The 11,284-nt window shown below is 38.5% G+C and overlaps 1 pseudogene; it reads left to right on the top strand.

Moving 5' to 3' along the window:
- Nucleotides 1–3,284: 3,284 nt before the first annotated feature.
- On the top strand, nt 3,285–8,923 carry LOC150015430 (eukaryotic translation initiation factor 4E pseudogene; annotated as a pseudogene).
- The last annotated feature ends 2,361 nt before the right edge of the window (nt 8,924–11,284 follow it).

Genomic DNA, 11,284 nt, shown 5'->3' with positions numbered 1-11,284 from the left:
CTCTTTTTGTTTCTTCACCTTCTTAAAGCAGACCCTTTAGCATCTCTTGCAATGCTGGTGTGGTGGAGAGGTATTCTTTTAGCCTTCTTTTGTCTGGAAAACTCCTCATTTCACCTTCCATTTTGAATGAGAGTCTTGCTGGGTAGAGTAGTCTTGGTTGTAGGCCTTTGTTTTTCATTGCTTGGAATATTTTTTGCCATTCCCTTCTGGCTTGTAGTGTTTCTGTTGAGTAATCTGATGATAGCCTTATTGGAGCTCCCTTGTATATTATTAGCTGTTTCTCTCTTGCTGCTTTTATGATTCTCTCTTTTTCTTTCAATGTTGCCACTTTAATTATGATGTGTCTTGAAGTGGGCCTGTTGGGGTTCATCTTCATTGGGACCCTCTGTGCTTCCTGGACTTGTGTGACTTTTTCTCTCAAGTTAGGGGAGTTTTCTGTCGTTACCTTTTCAAACAGGTTTTCTATCCCTTGCACCTCTTCTTCTTCTTCTTCTGGTATTCCTATTATACAGATATTATTACATTTTATGTTATCCTGCAGCTCTCTTAAAACTTCTTCACTCTTTTTCAGTCTTTTCTTGTTTTGTTGCACTGTCTGGGAATTTTTTCCTACGTTGTCCTCCAGCTCACTGATCCAATTTTCTGCTTCCTTTGACCTGCTTTTAATTCCTTCTACTGTGTTCTTCAATTCAGAAATCATATTCTTCATTTCCTCCTGGCTCTTATTGATAGCTTCTATGTCCTTTTTCATGCCGGTGTAATTCTCAGTAAGTTTCTTGTAGTTTCCCTGGAGTTCTTTGTAGTTTTTCTTTAGCTCACTGAGCTCATTGAGCTTCCCTATAATCCATGTTTTCAATTCCATGTCTGATAGTTTGCTTTCCTCTATTTCATTTAGCACTCTTTCTGGGGATTTCGCCTTTCCATTCAATGAGTGATTGTTTCTCTGTCTCCCCTTTTTTGTGACTCTTCTTGTTTGTTGCTGCTTCTTAGAGTGATCTGCACTTCCTGGATCTACCCCTGGTGGCATCAGCTCATGTACCACTTTGGGCCTAGGCAGCCTGTTGGAGACTACCAGAGATCTACTGCCTTTGTCTGTCTCCTTTAGTTGTTGATCTATTCAATCTGTGATCAGCCATCAGGCTTAAGCACCAAGGGTGGGACAGATTAATTCCTATGGGTGGGGCTTTTGCTTCCCCTCAGGATAATGCCACTTGGAGGGGAATGGTCTGCCTGCAGTATGGGGAATGAGTCAGCACTGGGACCCAGTTGGCTGCTCCCTCAGTTCTTTTCTCAAAGCCACCACCCGAAATTCTCCCCGAGCATCTATTGTCCTCTGCCCTCCATCTGCTTGAGCCCAGGGTAAGTGGGTGCCAAAATATTTTTGTATGTGCACCATTTAAGAGCTCTTTGTCTCCAGCTGTTTCTTTCAGGCCAGCAAAAAACCATGTGGCTTTTTGCTTTTCACAGCTGGATGCTATTTTACTTTCTGCTCTTTTGCTGTACTCTGGGAAGCCCAGCTGGGGGTTGAGACCCTGCCCTTCTCAGCAGGAACCCCTAGCTGCTGAGCTGTTTCACAGTCCCTTCAGCTGCCACCTGTGGGAGCCCAGCCAGCCCTTTCACATCTCCACACTTCCTACCAGTCACGTTGTGATGAAGTGGCCTTTTCTGTCTCTCTGTGGTAATAGGACTTCTCTTCAGCTAGTGTTCAGTTGGTTATTCCACATGATTTCTTCACAATTAAGTTGTAATTTCAGATTGGTCCTGAGAAGAGGTTAGTGTAGCTTCCACCTACTCCTCTGCCATCTTGGATCTTCCTTCCTGGTTCTTATTGATAGTTTCTATGTCCTTTTTTTATGCTGGTGTAGTTCTCAGTAGTTTCTTGTATCTTCCCTGGAGTTCTTTGTAGTTTCCCTGGAGTTCTTTGTAGTTCCGCTGGAGTTCATTGTGTTTTCTTTGAGTTTGTTAAGTTCATTGTAGTTCCTCATTACCATTGTCTTGAATTCCATGTTTGATAGTTTGCTTGCCTCTATTTCAACTATCCCTCCTTCTGGGAGTTCCTTCTTTCCTTTTGGTCGGGTGCTATTTTTTTATCTCCCCATTTCAGTTGGCCGTTCTTGCTTGTTCCTGCTTCTTAGATTGATCTGCTTTTATTTTCTGCATTTGTGGTGTGACCCTCTGTGGTAGAAATCCTGTGCGATTTAGTGGTGCAGACTCCTAGATCTCCTTAACTTGTTGCCCTTGGGATGGCCTTTATGCATTTTATTTAGACTCTCTAGTAGTATTTTGGTTTTGGTTATTGTTGTGTTGCTCTTTGGTGGGTCCTTCCCTTAAATTAGGGGGCTGAGAGTCACCCTCCCTACCTCTGATAGTTGTTGAGGTGCCTCTGGCTGATGCCTCTTGGAGGGGAGTAGTCTACTTATGAGATTTCTCCCATAGCACTGGGATTGAGTCTGCCTGGGATATGGTCTGCTGCTCCCCCAGTTCTTCCTCCAGAACCAGCACCCAAAGTTTTCCCAAGCTCCTCTAGTTCACTTCACCTTCTTTGACTGCAGCCCAGATCGAGTGCGGCAAGTGCGCTTTTACCTGCCAGCCAGCAGGTGGGCCGAGGTGATGGGCAGTCATATGGGCTGAAGGTGTTCTATGCTGGCAGGCAGGTGGGGTGTTACCCTACAAGTGGCAGGCAGGCACACTGACCCAGGGTGTTCCCCTGCACCGGGGGTCGGTGGGCTGAGGGCATCCCCCCTCACTGCCTGGGGGGTGGTGCATGGGCCAGTGACATTCCCCTACACTGGTGGGTGGGTAGGCCTCTTTTAGTTCTTTGTTCTGTTCTTTCATTTGGGCCACATTTCTTTGCCTCCTCAATTTGGCAGATTCCCTGTGTTTGTTTCTGTGTACTAAGTAGAGATGCTTTTACTCCCTGTTTTAGTAGCATGGTCTATGTAGAAAAGGCACCTGTAAATTGTGTGGGGCAGAGCCTTAGGTAGTTGCAAGGGTAGGGCAACTTGCTTCACTGCTGTGTTGCTCTGTGTGTGGTGGGGAGGGAGGGCTTAGAGAGGGGAAAATGCTGCTGCTTGGCTTCTGGAGGTCTTTTTGGCACTCGCTCCACTTCCAGTCATCTCACCCACTCCTGATATGTGATTGGCACCCTTCCAGCTGCTTCCATGAGGTTTGCATACATTCTAAGCCTGTACAGGCCCTTTAAGTGGAAAAAAATCTGGTTCTTTCTTTCACTGCCCCAACCCCCACTAGTTTTTACAGTCAGAGGTAATGGAGGTTTATCACCCATGTGCTGGATCCCTGGTGCTGTGCAGTCTGGCCTGGGAATGGGACCAGTTGCTCCCAAGGTATTTCTCTTAATTTTTATCCACCACATATGAATGTAGGACTGTTCATTTTGCCATTTCCTCTCCATACCACACTGCCTTTCCACCTTGTCTCCACAACTCTGTCCATCCTATTCATCTGGATGAATGTGGCTTCTTTATATCCTTTGTTGTCAGACTTCCATACAGATCAATTTTCTGACAGTTCTGGATATTATTTGTTTTTGAGATCTGGTCATGATTCTTTTTATGGTTGTGTGAGGAGGTGAAGCATGTCTACATATGCCTCCATCTTGACTGGAAGTCTCACCTGTTGTTAACATCTTACATTTGTATGTTACAAGTATGTTAAAATTAATGAATCAGTATTGATACATTATTATTAACTAAGGTTATATTTCACTCAGATTTTCTTAATTTTTACCTAATATCTCTTTCTGTTCCAGGATCCCATCCAGGATACCACATTGTATTCAGTCAGCATGTCTCCTGAGGCTCCTCTTAGCTGTGAAGATTTCTCAGACTGCTCTTGTTTTTGGTGACTTTGACAAACAAAAGGTTTGCTGGACAGATATCTTGTAGATGATCCCCTAATTGGGATTTGTCTGATTTTTTTTTTTTTCATCATTAGGCTGGGGTTTTCTATTTATGCATGGAAAATCACAGAGATAAAGTGACATTCTCATCATACCATATCAAGAACACATGTTATCAATATGACATCATACTTGATGTTGATGTTGGTCACTTGAGTTAGATGTGTTCTGTAATGTGTACTGTTTATGTTGTAGCTGCTCTTTGATTTATATTTTCACTATTTGCCCATATTTTATTATGAGAATTAAAAAATATATAGCAAATTTGAAGTTTAAATTTTTATAATAATACCTATGGGTCAGTCCAGGAAAAGTCCAGCCATTGTTAATAAAACAAGAATGGTTTGCATAATATTGATGTAACCTGACAGTCAAATAGAGTGTACTGGAATGTGCATGCATGAACAATGACAGCTTTATTGTACTAGCCAGTGGGGGCACTAGACTCCATTGTGTGAGCATATGTATTGTGTGGCAGTCACAGTCAAATCGACTGAGTGAGTATAGCAACAAATCTGCATCAAATTTTGCGTTAATCTTGAACATTCCTCCATGGAAACTTTTCGGATGATTCAGAAGGCCACAGCTATGGGCCTGGTGATTGGCACCTGCTCATGCATCACGTCTCATGGAGAGTTTTTTGATGACAAATCAAATCACCCAGGTGACTCAGCCCCTCTAGCGCCCAGATTTGGTGCCCTATAACTTCTGGCTTTTCCCAAAACTATTATAAAATCACCTTTGAAAAGGAAGAGATTTCAGACTGTTGATGAGATTCATAAAAATACAGTGGGTGACTGTGTGAAGTCCCAAGGTACCCACTTGGAAGGGGACTGAGGCATCATTGTCCTATGTACAATGTTTTTTGTATCTTGTATCTTCTTCAATAAATGTCTCTCTTTTTCATATTACATGGCTGGATACTTTCTGGACAGACTTCGTTTACTTCTCCCCTTCCCAACGACTCTACTTGGTCTTTTACTACTCTCACTTTATCACTTACCACTCTATCTATTCATTTGAGCATTTATCACATTAATGCATGTATTCTCTGTTTATGATTCTATCATTTATTTTAGATTCTGCCAATTTTGCGCCCCCCAAATATGAGGAAATAGAACTGGGCTTGCTGCAATGAAACAAAGAAGAGAAATCATGTTGGATTTTAAAAGCTGTCTTACGGATGTGGAAAAGGGGGCACATTTAAGAATATAGTGGAGGGTAAAAACTAGCCTGCTGTTTAGTAGCTGGTAGAAGTCCTTAAACATTGTGAAGTGTGTCAAGAATATCACTGCAACCTCAACGAGTGACAAATAATTGCATGGAAAAAAGTTAAAGAAAACTATGGCTCAAGTTATGTATGCATGACTTCAGAGCATTTGAAGAGAAAGGAATGCCATTTGTTAATTTTGGATGCCAGGAGCAAGTCTCCAAAGGGATTATGCCAGAAGGACCTAGAATTGCATTCCCATTTCCAGGAACTCATTCCTGGCACTCAACAGGGAATGCCTGGGACACTGTATTTAATTAATTGCCCCTAATGCAAAGAATGAGGCAATAAATGTCCCTTTGCCTCCTTATATACAGTGTGAGAGTTTTTCCAGAGAATGGCCTTTGTGTTTGCTTGCTAGGACTGCTGTGAGAAAGTACCACAGACTGGGTGGCTTAAAGAATAGAACTTTATTTCTCACAGCTCTGAAGCCTAGAAGTCTGAGATTGAGGTGTTCACAAGGATGGTTCCTTTTGAGGACTGTGAGGGAGAATCTGTTCTAGGTCTCTTTCTTTGGCTTATAGATGGCCATCTTCTCCCTATGATGGGGAAACTCAAAAAGTTAAACATTTTTAGCTTTAAATTATAGTTAATAGGCTTAGTAATTAATGCATGTAGAAAGCTATTATTCCAGGAGCTAGAATGTATGACCGAACCTACCCTGACTCCCAGAGACCCACTAGCAATGTGAACTTTTTTGCCCCAGGAGGACTGTAAACTATCTGAGCCATTGTGCTCCCTGGAGAGAATACCAAGCTAGAGATGCAGATAAAGAATCACAGGTCAGCAGATAAAAGGATTCTAGGAGAATCTCTGGATTGCAGCTTTTATCTGATTAATCTTTTTCTCTGAATTCCAAACCTCTTACCTACCCTCTTCTTCTTATAATAAATGTTGGCTTGAGATGAGATATAAGATGGTCTTTATAGTATATAAACTGCAGTTCTCTTAGATTGCTTGCCGTCTGAATAAAGCACCCATAAAGATTCAATCCTTGTCTCTACTTATTGGTTCTGGTAGTAATAGACAGCACAAACATTGACTTTTTTGGTTTCACTTGTATCTCTTCATATTGTCTTTACTCTGTCTTGTCTCTGTGTCCAAATTTCTCTTTTTTTTAAGGATATTTCTAGGGCCCACCATAATGACCTCATTTTAACTTGATTACCTCTATAAAGGCTCTATCACCAAATAAGGTCAGATTCTGAGATACTGGGGTTATAACTTCAGACACATGAATTTTGGGTGGACACAGTTCAATCTATAAGTCATATTTATTTCTTATATAACCCTTAGAAGAATCTAGAAAAGCTATGTGCCCATCACACAGTTTAACATAGGTATTTAACTATTTAAAACATGGGTTAAACCAGTTCTAAAAGATAAACTGGGATTTTGTAAATATTGACACTTTAAAATAACATTATTACTCTTTTAAGTGTATCCAAAGGAATCTAAATACCAAAACAATTTGATTCAACAATCATAATTTATTGGAAAGTGCATGCATAATTTCCTATGAAAAATTTAAATCTTTTCTTTTTCTCCTTTTCATTCCAAATGACCTACAGAACTTTTTCTTCATGTGATATATTTTCATGCCAGATAGTCCTCTTTTTGACTACCCTATTATACCTCTGTTTGAAAAATTGTGGATAAAAATTGAAATTTTAAAATATGTTTTTTTTTCCTGAAATCACAAGAATATGTTTAAACTTTCTTCTAGTTAGAGTTGTTGCAGTTGTTATTGTTACACAATTGATCAAGACAACAAAATTATTATAAAATTATTATTATTTTATAATTTATTAAACAGAAAAATTAAACTTCATTGAAAATGCTTTTCTCTAAATTAGTTCATGTATCCATTGATAAATGGCTTAATGCTAAAACAGTACAGATTTCTGCATTGGTTTTATTCTTGTCCCCTACCTTTTTAATTGTGGTAAGTGCTGAGAAGACTTATTTATGGTAATATATAAATGGGAAAAAAAGGTATTTGTTATAACAATTTTATCCAATTCTTTCAATTCCATCCAAATTATATGCCAAGTACCACCTAGTAATTTATCATCAAATATTATTTTTATGACTATGGATTCTGTATATGTCCTCCTTGGAGAAGTGTCTATTCAGGTCCTGTGCCCAATTCTTAATTGGATTGTTTGTCTTCCTGGTGTTGAGTCCTATGAGTTCTTTATATATTTTGGAGCTTAAACCTTTTTCTGATGTATCATTGGCAAATATATTCTCCCATACAGCTGGTTTCCTTTTCATTTTGTTGATGTTTTCTTTAGCCATGCAGAAGCTTTTTAATTTGATGTGGTCCCATTTGTTTATTCTTTCCTTTATATTCCTTTCCCTAGGAGATATATCGGCAAAAATATTGCTGAGGGGATATATGAAGTTTTGCTGCTTATGTTTTCCTCTAGGACTTTTATGGTGCTGTGGCTTATATTTAAGTCTTTTATCCAGAAAGAGAGAGAGAGAGAGAAACAGAGAGAGAGAGAGAGAGAGAAAGAGAGAAACACCAATGCAAGAGAAACATCGATTGGGTTGCCTCTCATATGTCCTGACTCGCGATCAAACCTGCAACCCAGGAATGTGTCCTGACTGGAATTGAGCTGGCAACCTTCTGGTGTACTGGAGGATGCTGCAACCAACTGAGTCACCTGGCCGGGGCTATCTTACTACATTTTAAAATATATTTTTATCAAAACACTGAAGCTGCAGATTTATCTCCTCTAATTCATAAAAATATCCTCCCTATATTGACAAAATCAATACCTTTTGTTAAATCTATCAGCAAAATAAAACGTATTTTCTGACACAAATAATTTACCTTCATTTTAAATTCAAATAAATGGTAATGTGAGTAAAAAAATCTCATTAGGTATTTCTTTAATTTAATATTAAATGAATACTAAATGCTACTGAAACTACTGAGAAGTAAATTTCAGAATGCATATTGTAGAGATTTAAATGATGTAGATATAATTAATTTATTTCCTTTATAATCATTATGCAAAAAGAAAATGAATTGAGAGATAGATCTAAGATGGCGACCGTGGAACCAGAAACCACCCCTACTCCTAATCCACCCCTCTACCTACCCCACCCCTCAACCCCCGCCGACAGAAGAAGAGAAAACAGAATCTAACCAGGAGGTTGCTAACCCAAAACACTATATTAAACATCCTTTATGAACAAATGGGCACTCTGGTTTTTTTAAAATGATAAAAGCAAAACTTGGCAAGCAAACCTTTGGCTGATCTCTGAGTTTGATACTGTTGAAGACTTTTGGGCTCTATACAACCATATCCAGTTGTCTAGTAATTTAATGCCTGGCTGTGACTACTCACTTTTTAAGGATGGTATTAAGCCTATGTGAGAAGAAGAGAAAAACAAACGAGGAGGACGATGGCTAATAACATTAAGCAAACAGCAGAGACGACCTTGATCACTTTTCGCTAGCGACACTGCTGTGCCTTATTGGAGAATCTTTTGACGACTACAGTGATGATGTGTTTGGAGCTGTTGTTAATGTTAGAGCTAAAGGTGATAAGGTAGCAATATGGACTACTGAATGTGAAAACAGAGATGCAGTTACATATATAGGGCGGATATACAAGGAAAGGTTAGGACTTCCTCCAAAGATGACGATTAGTTATCAGTCCCATGCAGACACAGCTACTAAGAGCGGCTCCACCACTAAAAACAGGTTTGTTGTTTAAGACACCTTCTGAGTATTCTCATAGGAGAATGCGTCAAGCAATCGAGATTTGGGAGCTGCACCAAAGCCTCTTTAAAAGCAGAGTGGACTGTATTTCAATTTTATTTCCATCTAAATGTTGCAAAGATATAAGAGAAGTCTCATTCGCCTTTGTCTTGTATCTCTGTGTTCATCTTTTCTTTCTTTCTTTCTTTTTTTTTTTTTTTAAGTTTTGGCTAGAGTGTCTGCTTACCCAATCAGAGAATTAACAGTACACATCATCCCCAGAATCCATAAATGTGTTTCTGGCCCACTCTGTGGTAGCTTAAGAGAATTATCATTACAAACATTTTACCCATCCAAAAAATTGAAAAAGAACTTGCATTTCTCTACCTCACAGGAAAAGAATTCTGTATATGTTCCATTGTATGTGAGAGCATATTTTGCTGGTTTGAAAGAGTATGATGCATACAGTTTTCTGGCAACTTTCTTCTCTCTCTCTCTTTTTTTTCCCTTTCCTTTTTTTTTTTACAGCATTAAAAAAAAAGAAGAAAATAAATTGAGATGTTGTTTCTCATTAACATAATAATATAGTGTACTGTTTAGCTAAAACTGTAAATTATTTTTGAAGTGAGATATTTGATTTAAAAAGCATGGTGTTTGTTTGGCACATATGTTGGTGTGCATATGTTGATTGTCAGTTTTCTACTATGGGGAATAATTAAATTAGAACCAAGTATTAATACCATAAATAATGCCATTAGTTTCTATACCTGAGGATATAACTTTCTGGTATTTAAAGAAAGAGAATGCTACCTAGTGCTAAACTCATTGGTCAAGAAACAAGCATATAATTATATTTTATTTATTTTAACAGAGATGTAAAGCATTGTTTCATAAATATAATTAGATTAAAAATAACTTCAACTGGAATATATGTTTAATAATATGTTTTTTAAAAATCCTTACCTGAGGATATGTTTATTGATTTTAGGAAGAAAAAAGGGGAAAGAGAGAGAAACATTGATGTGAGAGAAAAACATCAGTCAGTTGCCTCCCGGATGCACCCCGACAAGGGATGAAACCCACAACGTTTTGGTGTACAGGATAATGTTCCAACCAACTGAGTCACCTAGTCAGGGGAATAATATTGTTTTATAATGTGCTTTTTAACTCTTTATTAAAGAGCACAGACCAAATCAGAAAGAAATTATGAACACGTTTTATTTGTGGATTTTTATCCAACTTATTTTGGGCAGGTTGGTAGTTCCAGAGAAACATATTAGGTGCATTTAAAAAACTCAGAGTCACTAACATATACTTCTCTGATTATTCAAAGGTATTTTTTTTCCCCCAGCTACTGATACATTTTAGGCATAAATATTGAGGATAGCCTAACAGAATTGCCTATTCCTACATACATGAAAAAAATCATAGAGTATTAAAAATATTTTACATGCCCTTTGTTCTCATGAACTCCTCCCTCCCATCCCCTCAATAGACTTGCAGTTTTTAATATTAGTCTGGAAATAATAGAGCCAAAATGGTTAAATGAACATTGTTATCATTTTTGCCACCCTCTACCATGTAATGGAATATTCCATTTTAAAACAAAGCTTCACTCTTAAGAGAAATGTGTGTAATACAGGAAAGACTAGAAGACCAAAGACTTTATGGTGCCCTACATAATTATTAAAGGAGGTTTCTATTTTGTTTGGTTTCCAAAGGTTTTAAACTCAGGAGCAATGCACTGAAGTAAGATTTGGGATGGGTGTGGATGCAAAGGGCTTTGTGAACATAGGCAGGCTCTTGGGTCAATATAGTTAAGACTCTATGCTTACAAATCCCTTGAGTAGCCCTGGTGTGAAAACCATTAGATTCTTAGATACACATATGTCCAATTTTAATAAATATTGCCAAATTTTCCCCAAGGTGTTTGTGCCAATTTACACTTCCTCCATGACCTCTGTCGGAGAGTTCTCATCATTCTAGATACTTGACAACATTTGATATCATCAGACTGGAATTTCTGCCAACTTGGTAGGGAAAAAAATGTTATTTCATGAATTTTACTTTGCATTTTTGAAATTATTAATGAGTTTAAGCTTATGTGTTTGTCAACTGAGTTTCCATTGCAAGGGATTGTACTTTTTTCTTTATTTTTATGGTTGACATTATTACAGATGTCCCTATTTCCCACCTTTTCCCTCTTTCACCCAGGCCCCATCCACCCCTTCCCTCTGGCCATCACTACACTGTTGTCTGTGTCTATGGGTTATGCCTATATGTTCATTGCCTAATCTCTTCACCTTTTTCATCCAGTCCCCACTTCTCCTCTACATTTCTCAGTCTTCCCCTTGTGTTCTTGCCTCTGTTTATATTT

Source organism: Furipterus horrens, unplaced genomic scaffold (assembly GCF_987537825.1).
Source record: "Furipterus horrens unplaced genomic scaffold, mFurHor1.1.pri manual_scaffold_3, whole genome shotgun sequence".
Taxonomy (NCBI): domain Eukaryota; kingdom Metazoa; phylum Chordata; class Mammalia; order Chiroptera; family Furipteridae; genus Furipterus; species Furipterus horrens.
The sequence above is the reverse complement of the archived record's forward strand: the minus strand, read 5'-3'. Positions and strand labels throughout refer to the sequence as shown.